Source organism: Pteropus alecto, unplaced genomic scaffold (genome assembly GCF_000325575.1).
Source record: "Pteropus alecto unplaced genomic scaffold, ASM32557v1 scaffold12, whole genome shotgun sequence".
NCBI lineage: Eukaryota > Metazoa > Chordata > Mammalia > Chiroptera > Pteropodidae > Pteropus > Pteropus alecto.
This window is the reverse complement of record NW_006432669.1, coordinates 9,822,377-9,847,131: the sequence shown is the minus strand read 5'-3', so window position 1 is coordinate 9,847,131 and position 24,755 is coordinate 9,822,377. Positions and strand designations below refer to the sequence as shown.

The 24,755-nt window shown below is 36.9% G+C and overlaps 1 long non-coding RNA gene across 1 annotated transcript in view; it reads right to left on the bottom strand.

Moving 5' to 3' along the window:
- The window catches only part of LOC112476210, a 24,740-nt gene extending 11,528 nt beyond the window's left edge, over window positions 1–13,212 (bottom strand). The window contains exon 1 of the long non-coding RNA XR_003044984.1: window positions 13,147–13,212. This is a non-coding gene — a long non-coding RNA (uncharacterized LOC112476210). The remainder of the gene's footprint in view (window positions 1–13,146) is intronic.
- Window positions 13,213–24,755: the final 11,543 nt, after the last annotated feature.

The following is a 24,755-nucleotide window of genomic DNA, read 5'->3' as shown; positions in this document are numbered from 1 at the left end:
GAAAGAGAATAAAGAATGAAACCAGTCTACTGTTTCTAGCTGCTTTTATTTCTGCCACTTTCCTGTGTTGTCATTGAAGCTTCAGTAAGTCCATCCTATTTACTGAAACTCTTGATGGTTCTCCACACTTTAGCTTTTAATTTACTCTCATGTATTCAGATCCAGTTTGCAAAAGGAACTATAGTGCCAGGGTGGCTGGAGCCTAAAGGGCTTTCAAGTACAGTCACCAGCTGCCAAAACCAAGCCTCTTCTGGTTACAACCCCAGCCAAGAAACTAAGGCCAAGACTGTTCCACCTGCCATAAAGCGTTTCCTCTTAGGGCGCTTTCTTTATTGCCTTTCAACCTCATCAGGAGCTTGTGAATACAACAGAGCTTTTCTTGTAACATTAATTTCAAATATTTCACAAGGAGAAGATTCGAAAGTCTTAAATGAATTTCTCCCAGGAGGTTTCAAGGACCAAATCTATTTGCTTGTTGCCCACCCAAGAGTTTAGAAGAGTATTAGGGAGAGAAGAGCCAATTTATTACATCTGCATAACTAAGAGTTCCCTGCCCATGACTCTAGAAACAGCTCCCAGAATGGGAGGCAACTGGCAAATTCGAATGGTAGCTTCTTTACTTAAAAACAGTTAAGTGTATCAAATCAAGCAGCCCATTACAATACTAAATACTGAATTCTGGCTAATACCCAAAGCTTTAAATGGCAAATAATAAATCCCTTAATCCACTGCTTGCGCTTAATTTCAATTTTTAATTTAAGTAATGCTCTAAGTTTTCTTAGAGAGTTTCCAGTGGAAAATGTAGGCTGAACTTTTTTCCTCTGGTGCAAAATTAAAGATTTACAGAATACGAACACAATTTAACTTGGAATAATAGACACTAATGGCCTAAAATAAACTCATAATCTCTTCTGCTAACAATTATCTTGTTTGTTTGACTTGTAAACAACAGTTCATGAATGTGTTTATTATTGTTCCCTGCAGTGGATATTAACCTCTCTTTAGACTTTGTCTGAGTTTTCCATTTAGCTCACTTCATAAAAACATAGAGAACAATAAATAGGGAAAGGGGAAGAAAGATATGGTAATAGATTATTTTTGTTGCAATTTCCCTTTTGAGGTGAGAGACTGAATTCCATATGCATCTTAACCCCATATATTTGAATTTTTCTTGCTTTCTCCATCTTGGTAAATAGCACCATTGATTCCAGGGAAGAGATCCAGCTTTTATTCTAGCCATCTCTCCCACACATTACATCTTCCACCAAGCCCTGTATGTGCCACACTCCACAGAGCTCTTACTCCTTTCCCTCCTCTCAACTCCTACTTCTATTTCCTTCCTCAGGCCTTCTCTCTTCCTCAATCTCTTAGTTTCTTAGTTATTTCTAAACCTGCTTCCTGGCTGCTGATATAATCCATCTCTAATCTTTCCTCTACATTGCCAATAAATTGATCTTTCTAAAGTGCAAATTTGATCAAATCACTTCCCTTCCCGCTGTATAGTCCACAATGACCAGCACACAATCCTTATCCTTATCTTTAATTGTCCTCACCTGGTACTTGTATCTCTGGTCTCATCTGTTAAAAACATACATGTCATGGTCTAGCCCTGCTGAGCTCCTTACGGTTCTCTGAATACTCAGTCTTCTCTCTTCCCTCTGGGTGCACGACACTCTTCAACCTCTGATTGAATTTCAGTGCTCCCTCCTTTATAATATACTGTAATCTCTAACCCTTCAGGATAAATACTTCTCTTCTGTGTATTACCAGAGCATCCTATATAGTCTGTGGGTTACATTAGTTACATTACACAGCTATTAGCTAGTTGTTATTCTGTCTTTTAGGTTCGGCATCCTTAAGGATAGAAGCAAAGTTTGGGTTTTTAATCCTCAGCGCTTAGACAGAACCTAGTATTTAACAAATTCTCAGTAAAAATTTGTAGAATGAATGAATTAATGAATGAATACAACACGGATACAATAAGAGGTCTAGGTTTATATTATTGTTACCTGATATATTGCCATTTCACTCAGAGAACTTGGTACAAAAGTGAAAAAGGTGTGCTATAAGAATTCCACCATGAAGGTGTACATATGCACATTCTTGTTGATAGTCTACTTTCTCTGGTTGAGAGTCTATTTGTAGGCATGCATGTACCTACAAATAGACTCTCAACCGGAGAAAGTAGACTATCAACACATAACAGGAGCCTATCAGTTAGAAACTTCATTTGCCTGCTAGTTACAAGTATCCCAGTAGCATAAACAAGTAAAAGCTTTATTTTTCTATAGAAATGAAGTTTGAAGGTAGACTGTCCAGGGCTAATACTCCGGGTCTAGTATACTAGCAGCTCCACAAAATCATCAGGGACCTAAACGTTTCTTTTTTTCTGCTCCACCATGCATGGTCTTCAGCCTCTACTTCTGCTCATGGAGTGAGATAGTGGCTAGAGCTGCATCCATTACTTCTGCATTCTAGGGAACAGGAAGAAGAGAGCTTGCCTCCTCCCTCTGAAGGCATCTTTGCAAATGTCCCCCACAACATTTCAACTTACATTTCATTAGCCAGACCATATCAACATAACCATATTTAGTTATTAGAAAAAATAGAAAATAAGTTTTTTATTCAAACATTGTCCTGGATGTCTATTTTTTACCACCTTTAATAAGAAACCTCATCAGTATGCTTCATTATTTTACTTATATTACTCATTTAATGTTCACAGCAGTCTTATGAGATAGTTCTATGATTATTCCCATTTTTATAGATGTACTTAGGCATCAGATACAAAACGTGAAGTAATTCACAAGGTCACACAGTTGCTAAGTGTTAGAAATGAGGGCATAAGTATGTACCTAAGAAAGGCATTTAAGAAATATTCACTGGTTTAGGGATACTTATTTCTTATTTAAAGACTGTGTTTATTAATTGAACAAATATTTACTGAACATTTTTATTTTCCAGGTAATATGTTAGGTTCTGGGAAATATATCAGTGAACATAGAGGTTACAGTTCAAGAACAGAAAACAAAAACTAAACACATACAGAGATTACAGATTATGAACAGTACTGTATATAATTTAAATGATTTGATATGAAGTATATCAGTGAAGATAAACTAGGAGGTTAGGCTACGGTAACAAACAAACCCCTTCACTCGTACAATGTGGGTTGATAGGAGACCTCTGCTCATTGTGGTCAGCCAGAGACAGGCTGAGAAAGACACTATCTCCAAACTCCACAAACACCACAGCAAGAGAAAAATGTTGCAGGTTTCACAATAGTAATTAAGACTTTCTCCCAGAAGCAATTTAACACATGTAATTTCTACTCATATTTAAAGCCAGTCACGTGTTGAGAGGACCCTATTCCATGCACAGGGGACAGAGTAAGAGAATGACTTGGACTGATGAAGAGGCAGAAGTGCATCTTCTGTTCTGCAGCTAGAGAGTTTGGCAGCTTCACTTTCCTGTTCACTGATGATACTCTTCCTCCCTAAAGTGGATCTGCTGATTAGGGTTTTGTTTGGGATATTTTTCTACAAACACAGAAAGAGGCAATCATGCCTGGAATTCCAGCTGGTCTACACTCTTCTCCTTTACCATGAGGGTTTTTGATCATACCCTATGAATTTGTCCAATAATATCTCTATAATCTTGGCACCACTGGTCACCTCCTCCCCGTAAATCTACCCATGAGAATTTGGAAGGAGAAATTTATCTCTGTCAACAACTTTTACTGAAAGATAGCACAGACAATTTCTCTAGTCACAGTCACTGTAGTGTTTCCTAAAGTTAAAATGTCAAGAAAGTTTTGCTTCATGGTGTATAACCTTAATCAGACTCATTATTCCTTTCTAGAGAATATTTTATAATTACCATTCAAAATTTTCACTAGCAGGATGGGTCTATGTTTCTACTGCTTTCTTTGGCTTCAGTGAGGGAAATGATCATCTCATTTCTCGTGGGGCATAATTGGTCTATATCAGCAATTTTACTAAATGGTTTTACTACATGCTAAATTATTGTACATTTTTGGAAAACTGTGATAAAATTTGTGGAGCCATCCATCTTTTCTTGGCACCTTTCTGCTCTTTGGGTCTCTAATGGTTTCCATTATTTCTTCCCTTGTGATACATGTCTCTAATTTTTCATTATTGCCCTGTGGTTACTGTGCATTGCTATTTCAGTAAAGAAATTTTGAATCCTGGTGTACTCTACAGGTTTTTTTTTCTGATTTATATTCATTTTTATGAAATGTTACTAAAGCAAAATCAATTTAAAATTGGCCATTCTGAAGCATTCTAAGGTCTACTTTCTAAAACTGGAATTGAGCCAAGTATTTCATTTAAACAACAGGGGGAAAAAATTTTCATGTTCCATTAATAAAATGCCAATGTATTGATATTATCCTAAAAAGAACTATTTTAGCATTCATTATTTGCAGTATGATTCACTTTAGCTGGTATTCTTAGCTCAGTGATATTGTTCAACCTGAATTAAATATATGTTATACTAGACACTGCTGTTTTCTCATACAATAGCTGTTCTCTCTTTAAAAAAACAAACAAACAAACAAAAAAAACTGAGAGCAGTTACACTCTGGTTGACAATGCGCCTGTCTAGGAAATACATTTCTCAGCTTCCTTAGCTGCTAGAATAGCCATATAATCCAGTTTGGGTCAATGGGTAGTAAGTGGTAGTCACTGGATAAGACTTCTGGGAAAGCCACTTAAAGAATAGGCTGACTTAGATGGCTTACGTGTTTGCCCTTGATCTTACCCCTTCTTTCTTTATGGATTGCAAAAATGATGATTATAAAATAATTATCTTGTATTTATAACATTAGATACTAATTTTTTTAAAAAACAAAGGGATGACAGTTGTGTGTATGTGTGTTAAATTTCTAGGATTTCTCTAGTGTTTTACTTTTTATCAAGTTCTAGTCTAATTTTATAATAAACTATCCTGTTGAAACCCTTTAGGTAAAGTTTTAAACTTTTCTTTCCTGCATTAAATTTATTTCCTTGTTTTTTTGTTTGTTTGTTTGTTTTTTGTCTTTTAGTTAATCTATTTGTTACCTCTTTATTCATACTGAGCACAGTTGTCTCTTTCAGTGGCAATAAAACTAATATTCTACTCTATCCTCAAGGAAAGGATTTAATTCTTCACTTATACATTCTTCATATACCATGGCATCTGCTACTGTAAGAGCTATTCTGAAAGCCGGTAGCATAAAGACTAACTTCAGACTATCACTAAGGAGCTCCTAGCATAGGTCAGTCTTCATGTGGCAGAGACAGTTATCCAGCAACTCTCTGGGACCTCCAGGCATTCCCATTTTCCCCCAAGTGTAATGAAGAGCTACTTTTCTAACTGCATAATTAAAAGGTGATAAGTAATTTCCAGAATAAGTGGAATAGCCCATCCATGGAAGCAGAAATTATTACACCACTTTAAAAAGTTTTTATAGCTTCAAACATATTGTGATTCAGTCTATTTTGGGTATAATATATAAGTTTGTGACTCATTTTTTAATGGAGTGTTTCAGGAGGTATTTCAAGAAACTAGTATTCTGTGGAATATATTTTGTAAAAAGTGGACACATGTAATATGTAGACATTACATTAATGCCATAGAGGCAGGAGTCCCCAACTCCAGGGCCGTGGACCGGGTACTGGTTCGTGGCCTGTTAGGAACCAGGCCACACAGCAGGAGGTGAGCAGCAGGCGAGCAAAGCTTCATCTGTATTTGCAGCTGCTCCTTAGTGCTAGCATCACCGCCTCAGCTCCACCTAAGATCATCAGGCATTAGATACTCATAGGAGCTCCCATCTCTGGTGCCAAAAAGGTTGGAGACTGCTGCTATAGAGTATTACCAAGCATTAGATTAATACTATTATTCTCAGTAGTCCCTATTAGATCAAAGATAACAAACTGTATACCTGTAAAAAGAAATTATTTGATAAAACAATATCTAATATTATAATATTGAAATTGATTTGCAATTAGAAATCCAAATATAAACTTTAAGCATAAAGGAATGAGTCAGACTTAAGTCTTAACTTCTCAATGAAGTAAAGAAAGCAATTTATAGATTTACATGACAAATGTACATTATGGTGATGCCTAGTAAAATGACTAACAACTATGATGTTCCATAGTCTATGATTTAAATTATTCCTTCATATTTATTTCAAGATTCCAGAATTCCAGGGGGAAATAAAACTCAATTTCAAAAATAAACTGTGCAGTTTGAGATGAAAGCAGGCAAGCCTTTCCCTTGTGTAGAAAGGGCTATTTCTAAGCTGCAGGGAAATTAATCAGCTTGTCAAAGGGCAGCATTAACATACAATGTGGGACATTTGTTGAACAAATAACTGTAGAAGCCTCTTCTATGCAAGACCCCTGGCCTCAAACATCTAACTAACTTATTGGAAAGTTGAAAGAAAAAAACTCAGTTGAGATAAATGCCTTATGAACCAAAGGAGCTCAGGGAAGAGAATAAGAGCACTTAACTGTAATGAGTAGGAAAAAATGTCCTCGTAGAGATAGCATTTGAACTGGCATCTAAAATCAGAGAATCTTAGGTTTAGGAATTCAGAGGTGACAAACTCATATTCTAAACATGTAGCATAAATGAAAGATGTGAGCTGAAGCCAAAACACTTGGGAATATTGGGACTGTGGTGAAGTAGAATGTGCTTGCTCTGTCTAAAGGAAGCAATCTGTTATTAGTAACATTAATTGTCACCATTGGAATCTGGCTTAGTGGTACCATATTTTCTGAATTTTTTCCCCAAGAAACTTGAAATTGCAGATTTTTATGTGAATCTTGATGTAAATATTGACAACTAAATTCATCTGTTTTATAGCTTTTTGTCTTTTAGTTTATCCATTTGTTGCTTCTTTATTCATACTGAGCACAGCTGTCTCTTTCGGTGGCAATAAAACTAGTATTCTACTCTAGCCTTGTAATATAAGCCAAATTTAGCTGTGAACTATTGGTTCCATATCTCCACTTTAAGATCATCTGGTTCAGCACTTGCCCACTTTAGAACCTTGGATCTCTCCTATGACTTTCCTACCAAGTGGTCATCCATTCTCTGATTTAACTCCTTCTGCCACAGGAATCTTAATGCCTGGCAAGGCAACTTGACTAACACTCAGAACTAAATGAAGTGGTCTGAGGTGAAGAAGGAATATAATCACCCTTGTTCCGGGTATTACATTTTATATCAGTCAGGTATCAGTGCATGCAATGTAAATCTACCTAGATATTTCAGTAGAAAAGGATTTACATAATACAAAATTAGACTTGCTGAAGAAGAGGAAGACAGCAGGCCACCACCAGATTTCAGGTATGACAGACTGCCGAACTTTCCAAAGCAAGCGCACTTTTTCACATGACATATTTTTGTTGGAATTAGTATTGAATTGATTTCATTGCCATTACAAAAATGAAACAATGGTAATTTGTTTCCTTTCTACCATAGGGAACTACCTCATTCGAGGTTCTGCCCCATCCAGGAAGCATTGCATGACCAAAAACTGGCTTATCCAGAGATACTAAACTTAGCCCTCTTGTCTTAATTTGATATAATCTATTGTCACCTAGCAATTGTGCTCCCCATATGTAGGATTGAGGCCCCAAATGTGATAACCTTGAAGGTTAGTTTTATCTCCAATAAAACTTCTGCACGAAAATTTCCATCTTGGAGTCTGTTTCCAAGAACCCAACCTAAGACCGTTAGCTTCTCTGGATCTTAGCCTCGCAATCCATTAAAATAAGGATAATAAAATTTTCCATGCAAAATTACACTGAGTGGATAGTTGTCATTTCTTTGAACTTTTTCCTGGGTTTAAGAAATTGGCGGGAAATAAAAACTGTCTCCTCAGGTAGGAGCTGAAAATGCTAGTTATTTTTTTATACATCTTTGCAGCAAAGGTAGAGCCAAATGATGTCATCTCTCCAATGTCTTTCCATTCTCTCAAGAACTGGTAAAGGACAGTAGCAGCAGAGGCTGAAGTTTTATAAAGCAGAAACAGCAGTGACGTTAATGGTGCAAGCAACTACTGTGAAGTTAATTTTCTAGCATAGAAGTTGTTAGTGACCAAAATCTAGTTTCTGGTAGCAGCTCTGATTTTTACCAACAGAAGTTTATGTGGTGTGGATATTGTTCTAGCTAGCTGAGTTTTCAGCCTGGTTCTCCAGCCCTCCAAATATCTCTGTGGTATATCAAAAGGGTAGACCTCTTTTTCATAGCATCTTTTTCTGTTAAGTCAGTCAGAGTTAGCATCTATTATTCACAACTAAATATTTGATTGAGGATTAAATGGTGTAATGTGTGTAAAGCATGTGATGATATTTAAACTAAGCACATGGTAAGTGCTGAATGCACTTTGGTGATTGTGAGGAGTAACTGGGGTCATAAATGGAAAGCATCTAGAACAGTGGCTTGCACATATAGGATCGTCCCTGAGTACTACATTGTTGGCTAAGGCTGGGTGTGGGAGTTGAGGACTTGGACTGAACTAAGATGGTTCAGTCTTGACAAGCTGGCATCCGAACCCAGCTCTCCTTAGGAACACTCAGTTCCTAAGGATGTAGTGCTCTTTGATTAACTGGTATTCCGGTGCCAAGTCTTGGCGTCAGCCTCCATCCCATGTTTTTGAAGCTGAAAGCTTTATAAAGAAAATTGGTCTGTTTACCCTCAAGCCACAGCTGTATTGTCATCAGGTGCCATGGAAGAGAGGCAGATGGTCTCAAAGTACATTCACATCAGCATTTACTAGAAAACTTAATGCTTTCTATGTTCTCAGTGTTTCTAGAAAGAGCTGAGAATTTTTAACATTATTTATCACAACAAAACTTATTTAAAATTTGTTGCAGGAAATTTTATAAGTCAAAGATTTGGAAGTTGTCTGGTGGCTGATTTCCTAGATTTTACTAGGCAGAACCCTCATTTTCTTAAAAATAAGATATATTTATATTTGCTTCATTGAGACCTGAATTCACACAGATACAAACTTTTCCAAAGCTAGGGCAACAATCTCTGACATGAGTATTGATCAGAAGATGTGATTCATCAGTCTTCATTTTTAATTATGTGAACAAGAAAAAAAATCCTCAATTAAAATGGGAAAAGAGAGCCTGACCAAATTAAATCTTCTCTAGCACTCGAGCAGAGGATATGCAGAAAGAAGTGATTTTGAGTGTGTTTACTCTGCTTAGAGATGGAGGTTTTAATAATCAAATGTGTTCTCAGAAATATTAATATACTGAAGTACAAAGAAACTAAATATTTTAATTGTACTTTTACATATAATATGTTGCATATGCTCTGAATAAGTTCTGATTTTCTCCGGTCAAATTAATTTTTTAAATTACAAAGTAATAAGACATTCTGCTCTGCTGCTTCTTTTTGTGAAGTGACTACTTCCTGCAGGGGCCTGACCTGGGCTTGTCCGGTGAGTGGTAGTAAGGCTGTTTTATCTAGTGTCCATTATTAAACTCATGATAGTCACTCATCTAAGGCACATTCAACATCACTATCAACACCAAAGCTGAAATGTACCTCCATTTGTCCTACTTCCAAATACATCCCTATTAAAAACTCAGATAAGGAGCAAAAAGTACAATTTTTGTTTTCTCCACAAGCTTGCACATCAAGGTCCCTGATGACATCATTGAAATTCTGAATCAATCAGCCTTAGGTTTATCCCACCTCTGGACTCTTTGTTACGTGAGAATAGTAAGTTCCACATTTGAAGCTAAAAGCAAGTGAATTGATACACATGACATTTTTCTCTACCTCTCTCCATGCCTCCCTCACTTTCCTGGTTTTAAAATACCCCACATAGAATTCTACCCTTCTTTTTTTTTTTAAATCCATTCACATATTTATTGACCACCTTCCCTGCTTCAGGAATAATCATGGGATCACTTCATCAGTAATTTCACTTTCTTCTATATCTCCAGCCTTTCCCTCTCAATTTTTCCCTTGCCTGTAAGTCTTCGAATTTTCTTTTCCATCAACACCCTGTCCATCCCCCCAAAACAATTTAATTCCATATTACACTATAACTAATAACCATCTCTCCCTTTTCCTTTAAAGTCAGGCTTATTTTAAGAGCTACATGTACTCATTAGATACGTTCTTACTTTTCATTCATTCATTAATGCATTACATCTGAAAAGACCCTAACACACTGCAATGATTGCTCTTCCAAAGTCTCTAATAGCTCTCAAGTTGCAAAAAATATATACATATATAATAATAATATTTCATCTTTCTTCTTTCTCTCAGCATTTGGCCTCATTGACTACTCTCTGTGAAACCTCTCCTGCTGTATATGCCAAGCGCCCACTCTCTGCTCCCACCCCTGTGAGATTCCGCCCTCAGTTATCCTCATGAGTACCTCCTCCTCTTCTCATCCTGTAAATCTCGATGTTACCCCATTTCCATCCTCCATGTTTTTTCCCTCTGCAGGCCTCCCCCTTTTCATTTCCATTCAGATGGAAATTTTAAAAACCGCTTCATCTCCCTTGTCAGATTCAAAAAAATAGTGATTTTGAAAGTGCTTTCAAATAAGAAAAGTGCTTTATAGACTATCACATAAGAAACACATAATCTTCATCCATATGCAGCTTCTTTAGGTAATTTTTCTCTCTGATGACAAGTGGGAGCACATTTTTAAGGAGAGTATCTGAAGGGATTCAGGCACTAAACTGATCTATTGATTTTGCTGAGTAACGCCTTAAGTAAAGGTGTGTGGAGAACAAAAGCAGTCATCAATCTTATTTTGAATGTTTCAGTTATCTAAGGATTATATCACCAGAGGTCAGAACCAAAAAGGGAAATTTCCACATACCAGCAATGAAGAAGAAACTCAAAGCCAGAGAAGTAAGTGGCATCAAAGGTAAGTTCTAACAGAGGATTTGGGCCTAAACTATAATGCCCACACAAGTAGGGGCATGTATCCCTTGCTAGTGGGCCATGAACTAAACTATCCGTATAAATGCTACAGTCCTGTAGGGCTAATCCGTATGTGAACTAGACTCTAGAAGACTTCTGTTTGCCACCCAAGAAAAGAATTTGGACATTTGCTATTAAAACGAGGCTCTAATAAAAACAATAATTACCCCTGAGGTATTGTAAAATATGTCTCTTGAAAACTAAGCGTACCAACTTAAGCATTCTGCTAAGGCCTGACTTTCACAGCATCAATACACATGGATAAATGGTCAGAATTAATCCTTCTCTTCTGGCATAAAATTAAAGCATGGTCCAGGCCAAGCCGAGGCGACAGGCCCCGGGAAAAGGAAACACAAAACGTTCTGTGAGCACACTCCCACAACGCCACACCTCCAGAGAAGATAATTAGCCAGAACAGGAGATTACAACTTTAAATAAGTTTTAAAGCACGAAAATAAGCAAACGACCATGATAAGATAATTTGTACCCCAAGATCTGAAGATAAATTATGTGAAAGGACTTGAAAATAAGTAGGTTGAAATGTTTAAAAAGATAAAGAAAGAAATAAAAATCCTATGAAAGGAAAGGGCAGTATGGAAAAAAATAAGTTTGAAAAATAACAAAATAGAAATTTTATAAACAAAAACAATCCTCAATGATAATTACAGAAATAAATTTGAGTTAACAAATTAGAAGGAAAATATGAGTCTAACGTGAGATAGAAATAAAAATATGAAAGAAAAGTTAAAAGATTGAGAAAATGTAATGAACAAAAATTAAAATCATCCTGCCTCACTATTTAACAAACTCTTTGGCCCTTAAACCCATGCTGATACTCAGCACCAAGTGGTTTTACATACAAGTCATCTGGCAGCGTCTCTTAGCCACGTTCACCATCACGATCCTTCTGTCTCAACTTATTTGATCTTTGACTAAGAGCTTTCTGAGGGAGGCTGAGGCAACAAAAAGGAATATTAAAATTTCCTTTAGAGATCAATACTTGTCTGTTTTAGAAGCCAATACCCAATACAAGCCTCTCTCCGTTCCTTTCCCACTGAACCTCCCTTTGATACTTAACATAAATGATCACTCTCTCCCGTGATTTCCTCTCTCTCCAACTGCTGTTTCTTCTCTCTCCCTTCAGGACTCCACCTGTGACCCATATTATCTTGGTGGCACAGTAGTGGGATATCAGAAAGTAATTCTAGAAGAAAGGCTAGATAGCAAGGAGAAAAGAAAGATACATGAGTTCCAAATTTCTTAGCATGATACATACGATTCTGCCTCATCTTAAATCTCACTTTCATCTACCTTCTTCCTCTATGAGGGTCAACCACACTAAATTGTTTTCCCCTAAGTTAATGATGCTGGCACAAAATAAATATTGGTTGAATGAAGATCGTTAAATAAATAACTGCCTGGGCTCTGAAGCCCTGTGCTCTAACTATAAAAGAAATGTCCGTATATAAAAGATCTACCACAGGAAGTCTTCCCATGGGCTGATTTGGCTCACTCCTCAGGACTGTGGGTCCTGCTCTGTGGCTCTAGAGATATTGGGGTGGGCCTCACAATTAGCACAATACAATTATGTGTTGACTGTGGTAGGAAGTCAAGAAATACTACTTTTTTATATATGGAAAAATGATTGTACCTAAAGGAGCTGTGGTTTCTAAGTTCTGATTGGGGTTTTGTCTAAAAATGTTAGGTGGATACTATGATATTTTCTATCCAAGAGTTGGAAAAAAACAAAAGCTGGTTTTCTTCTTTTCCCTCCCTCTCTCCCTCCTTCCCTTCCTTTCTTCCTTCTTCTAAGTTCTTATTTTGGATTTGGAAGACTAGGAAAAACACTGTATTATCGTTTTTGAACTCCCAGATATTTCTAGAGAACGCTGCGCAGATAACAAATCCCTGGACACGCGACTGCTTTACTCTCCTTTTGCATGTTGCTCCTCAGTCATTAATATTCTGTACAGATTTTCTATTGTGATTCTCTATTCTTGGCCATAGCTAACCTTCCCCCTGCACCTGCCCCCAAGGTGCAGAGAATGCAGAGAGCGATTTAATTATGTTCTCTTTTGAAAATCAGACTTAGAGAGTGACTTTTATATTGTTTCATAACACAACTATAACACAAACTAGAAAGTAACAGACTCGGGTGAACCCCATTACCTCAGTAAGGATCCAGATGGCTGGTTATGACTGTCCCAGGGCAGAAACAGGTTGTAGGGCCAGCAAGTCTTCAGAGAGTGAAGGAGCCCTTTCTCTCACTGTCTAAAGTTACTGTGAATCAAAAAGAGTTTATACTTTAACAACTAACCTGCTTCCTTTCTAATCCATGATCTCCTTCTAGGAAAAACAATCACAGAGTCACTTCCTTTTAATGAGCCTGACTGATAAGCCCTGTGTCCCAGGTCACACAGAGATGGGGTGGGGCCTTCACCTCTTTTTCTATGAGTACCTTTTCAAATCCCCTGCTAAGTAGAATGTTCAGACTTGTCACCAATGACTCAGAAAGAGGACAAGTCGCCTGTTCCTGATGACATGGACTGGTGGCAGAAAAAGTCCTATTATTCTTGGGGGCCAATTCTACATTCCTAAGGTGACTTATTTCTAACAACCACCCACCCACCACCACCATCCATCCCAAAACTAGTCTCTGCCACCCTGTTTTCTGCTTTCCCTGATGTCTTCCTCCTGGTTTCTCCAGCAGCGAAACCTAAACATGAGATTGGTGCACCTAAAATGCATCGCCTTGGATCTTGCAATCAAGGCCGTCCTCTTATATTTGGAAATTGAAGAAGAAGAGAGGGAGGGAATGGTTTAGCCACATTTCCTGAATAACTTGAAGAATCTTCAAATTTTTAGTTTAAGTTGCAGAAGATAAAATTCACGTCAGGGGGTATTGAAGAACAGGAGGCTTAATGCTTCTCAATATATTTATAGCAGAGTCGTGTTTGGAGAAACAAGTGTCATTTAATATGACTTCTCAGAGAGAGATTAACTGGAACCCCAAGATTTGTGGCACAGCTGATAATGCTTCTGTAATCAGTGATGAACAGAGTTGAGGCCCGTTGAGAGCAGAAGGAGGAAAAACACTAACGTAATTGCTTTTTGGAACAATACCACCACCGAGTGAAAACCCTTATCTTTATTTACAGCAATGCTTCTGCCTCCAGACCCCAAGAACATAGCAGAAGTGTGCAATTTCCTCCCAGCTAGTTTAGAAAGCAGTCTGGCTGCTGAAGCCTCCAGCTCCTGGAAATCTGTTTTGACATTGCAGTTCCTGGTTTACAGTTTACGAGCTGTACTTTTTAGCTTGAAGTGAATAGTGTCCCAAATACAATTTTGTTCTTTCCGTGGAAACACAAGATTAAAGCTTCTCTCGCCTCCTTCTGAGAAAGGAGGGAAGAACCTCTTAGAGCCAAGGACACCTAGGACAAAGAAGCAACTGAAAGGTGTATGTTTCAAGGAGATTCAAAAGAGGGAGGAGAGCCTGGGCTCTCTTCCTAAAAAGTTCTAGCTCCAAGCGCTATGCCTGTAGCTAGCAGTGAGCAGCTATTCTCCACCCCCAACCTCTGGAAGACCTTACCTCTCTCTCCTACAGCATTTCTCACCGGGCACCCCCACTCCCCCAGCCACTTCTGTAACCCAGGTGGGTTTGTTTTTAACCTTTTTTATGACTGTACCATTGCCACTCCACTTTTCTATTTTACCTAATTTATCCTTGTCAGTGCTATTCATTTGACACTGAAACAAATTATTTAATTCTTTCTGGCATTCTTTTTTTCTTTTTCCAGTAAGTAATAGTCATTCAGAAAGCTGGGCTCTGTTTCCAAAAGCAGGACCCTGTTTTCTGTTGTTTTCTGTAGCTCCTGGGCTCTGGTCAGGCTGACGTAGATATGGTGGTAAACTCACTCTCTGAGAGGGAAAAAAACCTGACTTATAACATGCACCAATCTGTGGATATAAATACCCCCGCCAGAGCTAGATTGAAGCTACCTACCAGTGTGATGTCGCTGAATGTGGAATTGAGGGAGAGATGTACACAATAACTCACACACTGGTATAAGATGACTAGAGCAAACCGTGTCTCGCAGATACTCCACATATAGTGGCCTTCTGAGATTAAATTATTCTATCGTAGGAATGTAAGCAATTTAAATTCTGGATGTTTTCTCAAACTTTATTAAATAATCCCCACCTCCACCCCTCAACCCCCCTTTCTTCATCCCCACCCTATTTTGTGTGGAAGGCAGGGATGGAAATGGAAGGGACTGTTGACTGTGGAATGGCAGTAACATGAAGTCCAACAAATTTTATTTTGCTTTTTTTTCTATTAGGAATACGCTTTCTTGGGGTAGAACTGAATCTATAGAGTAATGGAGTATCCTTCCCTCAATTCCCCACCCCACTCCCTACGAATCCTATTTCACCTTCCATTTTAAAGCTCCAATAAGGTCAACTATGGCTTATTAAAGATAGCCATGAATTTGCAACATATTTCCAAATGAGTGGTGAGATCTATGTGTCTTCTCCTCTGTAACTGCTTAATCATAGAATACAGTAGAAGTGATATTGTGCCAGTTTCTGAGCCTGGGCCTTATGAGAATAGCAGTTCCCATTTCCTGGCTCTTGAAAATACTTGTTCTTAAACCACTTGCCATGCTATGCGGAAGCCCAAGCAACCCCATGGATAGATTTGTGTGAGAGGAACCAAGGCCCCTGCCTAACTGACAGCCTCTATTGATTGAGCCCCCATTCAGTAGCCAGCACCTACTTGCTAACCACATGAGTGAGTCCTCTTGGAAGCAGATTCTCTAGACCCAGTTGAACTGCTTCAGCTAATGCCACGTGAAGCAGAGATGAGCTGTCTCCAATACATCTTGATCAATTTGCACATTCGTGAGCAAAGTGAGTGATCATTGTTGTTTTAAGTCATATATGTTGCGATGGTATATTATACAACAATGAATAATCAGAATTTTGACCAACATATTTCTCTCTCTTACCACCTCACCACAATTAGCACATGAAGTGTAATCTGTCTGGAATGAACCTCTTCCTCTTCCCACTTGTACTTCTAATTCATATTGATCTTTGTGAGACATCTCAAGTGTTGCTTCTTCTTCCTCCCCAGCCCATCTCCTCCCGCCCGCCACCATTCTAGGTTAAGTATCCCTTTTCTCTGTGTGAATCACTTGCCATGCTGTTCAGACCTATACCTATCTGAAAACTATGGGGTGAAATGTATTTTGGAACTTATAATTTTTCATAATTTAGAAAGATAATATTGTACATATAATTAACATTATATAATATTTACAGTTGGGTCTATAGTAGCACCTTATAACATATAAATATTCATGTTAAGTAAGATAAATGAAAACTATAAATAGGGAAAATAAATAGGCTTTAAGAATTGCAGATAAGGCATTGTGGATCAATATTCTAGATCATCCGTCTCTTCCACCTACTGGGCACTGACTTATTTGAGGACAGAACATGTTGCCTAAACATAGCCCCTCTGCCTCACACACTATAAGGTTCTCCAAAGAAGCATGCTGAATTCATCACACACAAATGCATACTCACGCACTCACATGCACAGGCACACACAGAAACACACCACCACCACCACCACCACCACCACCACCGAGGTTATCGACACAGCCTGTAGTTCGGAACAATGTTTGTCTCTGGAAATGCTGCTAAACCAGAAAACACCTTGTACCTCTTGCCTTGGACTTATTTGGATCCATTGTCTGAGCTAAGAGTTTTCTGTTTAATTTTAATATTCAATGATGGCATTGCCTTGAGAAGGGACATGAGATTATTATAAAATACTAAATAATAAGATGGAAGTCTAATCCACTAGAAAATAAAATTCGTGATATATTCACAGTACATAGTAGTTCTATTTCACATTTCATATGCTACTCAAACTTCATTTGGTAATCATGAGTTAGACAATGATTTTAAATAAAAAACTACGTTCCATTTAACTTTGTATCTCTAATTAGACAAAGTATCAATATCAAGACATTGGGTAATTTTCTCAAAGTATTTATATGAAAAAGAAATGATTTCATTATACATTTCTAGCTCTTCTATAAGTTTAATATGTATTATCTTAGTGTTTAATTGAAGATAATGGATTTCTACCACTTTAGAATGAATCATTGCAATACTCACATCCTGGAATTTGCAAGGTCATCAAATGCTTAAATATTTGCTTTATTTAGTCATCAAAGAGAATTCCATTTCCATATGATTGATATTTGAATTATTTAGTGATGACCAAAGGTGCATCAAACTTTTAATTACATTCATTTTTTAATTATCTGAAGCACAGACAAGAGATGAAAGAAAAAGAATGAAGAATTTATAGATTCTGAATATTTCCAAGTTCCATTTATGTCTGAATAAATTTGAAGAATTAAATAGGAAGTGGGATGGTGCACACTACCATATTTACAATTAGTTCTGTTTGAACTTCTTCTGACACAGGGCAGATCACAGATCTAGGTTTCTTTCTGCAATCTTTATGGAAATTGTCAAAAAAAAATCACTCCTAGCCCATGTCTGGCTTGCCAAATCAGGTTAATTAATCAGCACCCTTGACACATTGCCAGTTTCATATACTAATAAATTAAATGTTGGTGTTCGATAGAACTTTGAACTTCATTGCAGTCATATAAAGCTCAAGTGGCTTTTTTATGATTTAGGAATAACTTTTTAATTTATATCAAACAGCTGTTTGTGAGCAGGCTCTTTTTTTCCCATACTAATTGAATATACAGGTTTTTAGTTTAGTTCAATAATAAAACAAATCAATCCTGATAATAGTTTCTATAAAATCATGAGCACCAAATCTCAGGCCTACATGGCTCTAAAATGAGAACAAGATGTGTATAAAACTACACACACAAAGAGAGTTTATAGTGAGTCTTAATTATGTCTACCCCACTCTGCTAGATGCTATTCCAAACATAAAACATAATTTCTATCACTAGCAACCTTTGTTTTTGAATAAGATTTCCTCCCTTTTCTGATTCATTTCACTTTACTTATGGATTTTTATTTGTGGGATTTCAAAAAATACTTTGAGATAGAGATAATTTGGGAAACCACAAAATCAGTGTTGGTTATTATTCTAGAAGCTATAATTGGAAGCTGTTAGTTTTCCTATTTAGATTATTCTAGAATGAAGAACTGCCTGTGTGACTGGATATAGCCATTTACTAGCTAGATCCACTGTTCTTCACATCCCACACAGCTTATGGTCTTTGGCCTCACCATTTTAACCTCAGGATCTACTTGTCCAGACATGTTTTTAAACCCTTTAGCCACCATTACTCATTACAGAGTCAAATGGAACAAAAGGATACATGGAGGAGTCCTTTAGAAGAAAAAAAATATTGTTAGAACAGATAACTATTAAAATCACTTATTGAAAGGGATGAATCAAAGATGAAACTAAAGTCTCAACACTGAGCTTAACAAACATTTATTGTGAGAGGTGTTTATCAGTCTGACACAAAAATCTAGAGGGGATACAGTTTTATGTATCTGTAACAAATTCTTTCATAACAGTCACACAAAATGTGTAACTTATACGGCTAGGAAGACTAGAGGGCCAGTACATTTGAGGAATGAGAACGTAATCCTTAGAGCCTTAAAATTTGATGTGTTCAAGCTTCTTCCTTGAAAATTCCACTTGTCTACATGTGTCTCTCTCCCACGTAGTACCAACTTCCTTTACTAGTAAAAATGTTTTTTTTTTAAATTAATGTCATATGCATTTTAATATTTGGTGATGGTATTGGCTTGAGAAGAGAAATGAGATTATTATAAAATACTGAATAATAAGATGGAAATCTGATCCACTAGAAAATAACATTCACAATATATCCACAGGACATGGTAGTTTTGTTTCTAATTCCATATGCTATTGAAATTTCATTTGGTAATCATGGGTTAGACAATGATTTCAAATAAAAAACTATGTTCCATTTAACTTTGTATCTCTAGTTAGACAAAGTATCAATGTAATGTCATATAGTAACCTGTGGGATCCCAGGTGTAGGGAGAGAGATCAATAGGAGGTGAATTTCCTGATCACTTCCTGCGCAGCTCCAACCTGGATCCCAGCACACCTGTTCATCGAGACAAGGAATGTGGCTTTCTGACTTAAAGATGAGAGCAAATGAATTCAGCTACCTTCTGTGATCTTTATATTGCGTTGCCCTCTGTGACATGGTAAAAGCATGGAATTCCTCCATATGTAGAGAAGGCTCATGGGTTATTTTTTGTAGCCAAAAACTAGTTCGTAGCCATGCCAAGAGCGGTGACTACTCTAGCAGTGGAAGGAGGTTATATGCTTTATAAATGACTTCTAATGTAAATAAAATGATTGTCATTATGTTCAAGTTCCAGATTTGTGGCCAGTTTCAGAGCATAAAATGTTTCTATTTGTCAACATTAGTGTATTAGGGTTATCCAGAGAAACAGACCTAGTAGGATGTATAAAATATAAACAGAGATTTATTATAAGGAATTGGCTCACACAATTATAGAGCCTAAGAAGTCCCAAGAGCTGCAGTCAGCAAATTGGAGACCCGGGAGAGCCAATGGTACAGCTGCAGTCTGAAGGTCAGCAGACTCACAACCCAAGAAGAGCCGATGTTTCCATACCAGTCCAAAGATGGGGGAAAAAATGATGTTTCAGCTCAAGGCAGTTAAGTAGGGAAGATTCTGCCCTTTTTTCTATTCATGCCTTCACCATATTGGATAAGGCCCACCACCTTAGAGAGGGCAATCTGTTTTACTCAGTCTATTGATTTAAATGTTAAACTCTTCACAGGAACACCCAGAATAATGTTTGACTAGAGATATCCAGGCATCTCATGGCCCAGTCAAGTTGACACATAAAATTAACCACAGTTAGTATTCCCATTTCATAAGTTACTTTTGGTAACGAAACTTCTATCAGCTGCACAAATACTGCTAAATCAATGTCATGGCCACAATATTCCCATTATAAAGCCTTCTGGAAATCAGAAATATGATTAGAGTTGAAGTCAAGTGTCAGCATCAATATTGTATCAAGAAGAGTGAAAAGCCCAGGACTTCAGGAACATGCAAGAATCTATGATAATGGAGAGAGTCAGGAGAAGTAGAGTCTAGGACTCCAGAAAAAGGGGAAATCATAACCTCAATGACCCCTTAAATAAGCCAAATTATGCAAAGGGAAGAGAAACATTTTAAGTTTTATAGCCACAATTACATTTACAGAGACTAGATTAAGAATCGTAAATTCTTATAGTATAGAATTAACTTGAAATATGCTCATCTGGTAAATATCCAAACATAAAGCTATCTTAGCATCATTTTACAGCCTTTATTAATCATTTACTGAATGCAGTAATTATACTGTGGCTTTAAGGAGCTTTGTAAGATATATCATAGTTTCATCTCAAGAAGTTTCTTCTCTCCAAATTGGTAGGACCAATATCATAGGTATGTCTACATTGGTTGCTAAATATATTAAATATTACTCTTAACATGGGGAAAAAATAGCGGTGATATCATCTATTTATGTGTCATGCAAATGATGCTCTATACCAAGCATACAAATTAGGTTGTGGCTTTTTAGACTCCTTTTAAAGAGTAAGATATACAAGCAATTCTCATCTTTGTTATGTAATGCATCCTTATAATATATTTTAAAAGTGACTTTTTAAAAGTCAAAGGGGAAAACTATTGTTTGTGTATAGGTTATTTCTACAAAACTAAAACATTATAAAAATCTAAATAATATCTTGCCTTTCGGAAACAATCTTCAACACATTTTTCCAACATGTCACTTATTTCTAAATTTTACTTTTGTTTCTGTTCTTCATAATTAATATAGTTAGCCTCTAATTGAGGCTAAAAAGTCACCGCTTCAGTTTATCTAATGGTGATCTCAATTAGGCCATGTTTGTAAGTACTATACTGTTTAATGCTGGCATAAGCACTTTCACTTCTATTACTTTTAATAAAATAATAGGGGCAAAAAGCATTGAAATCTTCAGACAGCTGCCTAAATACTGCTAAATGAACATGGCCAAGTATGTGATAGCTCAAAATATTTATTGGCTAGAGGTCAAAGGTTGAATTTCAACAAAAGTCAGTTGGCTATCAATGTGCAATGTGTGAAAGGGCAAGTGTTCAAAGCCTGTGACATGGAAGACCCAGGAAGCCATTCTATAATCATACTTCAAATTTAGCAGATTAGTCTATAAGTATTTATATCTGCCATTGCAGGGAATGCCCAGGGGACACTGGGTATTTTGCCTTCAATAATGTAGACCGCTTTCAACCATGATTATTCTGAGTGACAGCACATATTTTAATCTAAGAAAAAGATCAAAGCTGTACATATAATTTTTTATAATTTTTAGAATATAATTTTTAACAAACCGGTCTATTTATTAAGACAGCAAAAAATAAGTATAAAAGCCTTAATTTAGCATACTATCCTAAAAAAAATAAATTGTAAAGGCAGATCTTTACAATTTATTTATTAGTCCATAGAGTATCTAGTAAGGAACTGCAAAGCTGGCTGGCAGTGGGCACTGGGACACTCACATACAACAACATACCACAAACACAAGGCTACAGTTTGAGGAGCATGCTCTAAAGTTGGCCTTGTTTTGTTTTTAATCACAATATCTAATCAATTTTTAAACTTCAAATGATATTATGGATGATATTTGATGTCTGTCAAAAGAAATTAAATATTAAGAACTATTTAGAAATATTGCTCTATTCTGAAGCAAAGACCCTTTGGGGGGGCATTTCTAAATTTCATAAAATTTGCCTATATCAAATTTTATGTAACATATTTTATAAAGGCAAAAGTAACATGCAATTTGTCAAATAATCTATTTCGAAGTTTAAGTAGAGATTGCTTAATGTACCAAGAATCTCGCTGAGGCTTTGGCATGAGGACAGGCTTTCGGGAGGCACAAGGATAAGAGAGAATCACTGTGAAATCCATAGATGTGTTGCATACATTTAGACTAAAGTGCGGTATTTCAGTCATTCTACACAAAGCTACTCTGCATGAGCTGGGAGTGGGTTGAGCATGGAAGAGGCTCCATTGTGTAAATGGTAAAACATTATCCCAGAGTTGTAAATATTTATGTCTTTCTGTCCCTACTTTCCTGTCAGTTCATCTTGATTTTTCTCAACTTTTTAAAGTTTCTTCTTCCCACTTGCACAACCATCTGTTCTTAAATACTAAATCTCACAGCCTTTGTCCTCTCTCTCTGCCTCCATACCACTCTTGCTCTGCATTCCTTCACACTTAAGATATCCCTAGAGAGACACAAATGGAACCCATTATCTTTTTTTTTCTGACACATTTCGGCAGAGAAGTTCCCCCTGTCCTCACTGTCCTGGCAGTGCCCCCCAACTGTTAACGGAGCTGGAGGCGGCACATAGAAGCCACAGACTGGAACAAAATAGTCCTGACCCTAACCTCATTATGCACCGCACTTGAGGCTGCATTAGCAAAAACAGATGGTCTGCTGCAAAGCCACAGATGCCAATCAGGTACACTGTCGGCAAACATGTTTTCTAATCAGAGCCCTTTCAAATGGCATCTGCTTCTCTCTCCCTGTAGGTATAGGTAATGATTCAAAACCTTCTGTACATTTCCTGTCGCATGTGAGGTCTAACAACATGCTCAGAGAACACAGTTTTCAGTCTAAGATGAGCCAGCTCACCCAGGCAGAGACAGAAAGGCAAGCAGCGGGACTTTAGCTTAGAGACTTGTGAAGGGCATGTACATATTTGGCTTCTCTCTGTGTGTGGAGCTGGAGTTGGGGAGGAGATAAAGTGAAGCAGAAGGGTGCAGTGACTGGGCTTGTTGCTTCCAGTGTCATAGAGGCTGGCCCACCAGCTAAAAGGAAAGACAACAGCACTGTTAGACTAGAAGATAATGTAAGAGAATATATCCATTCATAAGAAGTTTTAGAACAGGCAAAACTAATCTACAATTATACAAATCAGAGCAGTCATTACTTATGAAGAATGAGGGTTGACTGGACGGGGCGTGAAAAAACCCTCAGGTGAGAGAAATGCTCTCTATTTTGATTGGGTTATGCTCATATGGATAAGTCCTTTGTCAGATTTCTGTTTTCCAAGTGTTTTTACCTCAGGTCAAGTTTTGTCTTATGAAGAACAAAAGTGTTAAATTTTTATGAAGTCCAATTTAAGAATTTTTTTCTTTTAAAGTCAAGCTTTTTGTGTTCTTTTACAAAGTCTGCCATGCTCAAAACTACTGAAAATATCTCATGTTTTCCTTTGTAGTTTATAGTTTTAGCACTTACATTTAGTTCTATGATCGATTTCTAGTTAATTTTTGTGCCTAAAGAGAGATAAGGGTCAAGGATCATATTTTTCCGCACGGCTGCCCCATGGTCTCACATCTTTCATTGAAAAATGTTTCTTTCCTCATTGAATTGCCTTGACGACTTTTTCAAAAATCTATAGACTGTGTAATTATGTGTATATTTCTGGATCTGTAGTCTGTTCCGATGATCTACATATCTACTTTATGACATTACAATATTGTTTTGATTATTATAGCTTTGTAATGACTCTTAAAATCAAGTAATTTAAGAGTCATTGGTGGTTTTTTCTTTTTTAATTTGATGAGACTGTTTTAAGCCCTTTATTTTTTACAAAAGTTTTAGGATAAGTTTTTTAAATTTCTACAAAAAAAATGCTGTTGGTATTTAATTAGGACTTAATTGTATCTATAGATCATATTAGAGAGAATTGGTATCTTAATATTAAGTCTTCCAATCTATAATATAGTAATTGCTCCATTTATTTGGGTCCTCTTCAGCTTCTCTCAAGAATATTTTGTAGTACTCATGACATTGTCTTGCACATATTTTGACATCTACACTTAAATGGGGATCATAAAAGCCCACACCCCATAGGGTTATAAATTAAGTAAGAGAATGCATGCAGAGTGCATTATAAGCACACAGTCACCCCACCACCTGCACCACCTGTCAAACAACCAGAGGCCATCTTGCAATGAAAAAAAAGAAATCTTGAATACTGGGAATTTATTTTAAGGAATATTTAACCAAATAATGATTTGGTAAGTCTAGTCTGATTCCAAAACTGCTTTCTTAACCACTATGCTATTCTGTTTCCCAATCAAAAAGTGTGATGCTCAACCTAATAGCATACTGATAGGGTCCGTTTAATAGTTTCAATTCAAGAATTAACTTTAAAATAGTTTGAATGTGAGGCTTTTCCATTTTCTCACTTCAGAACTACATCAGTACACATATCTTCCTCTGCTCCACTCCCTCCATCGCATACCACTTCACAGTCATTTATATTAAAACTCTATGGTTCTTCATACAATTACTCTTTCTTTCAAAGTAATTCTTTCCAAATAGAATTGCTAATGTATGACACCTTATAGGACCTTCTTTAAGGGACTAGAATGGAATACCTTCATTCTTTAAACATGAAAAGGTTAAAAGAAGATCTAGAGTACATTTTGTGTGATAAATTTCTAACAATACACCCATAACTTAGATAAATTACTCAGCATCCACTATAGTAAAATAGGGCTCAGTTTGAATAGTGTGTTTAATGCTCTTGATGTTGTTTCATGAAAAAAATACATTCTATTCTTTCTTGTGGTATAAATTTTTTCTCCTCTATGGATTCCCCAGGGTTCAAACCAATAATGGTTTGTA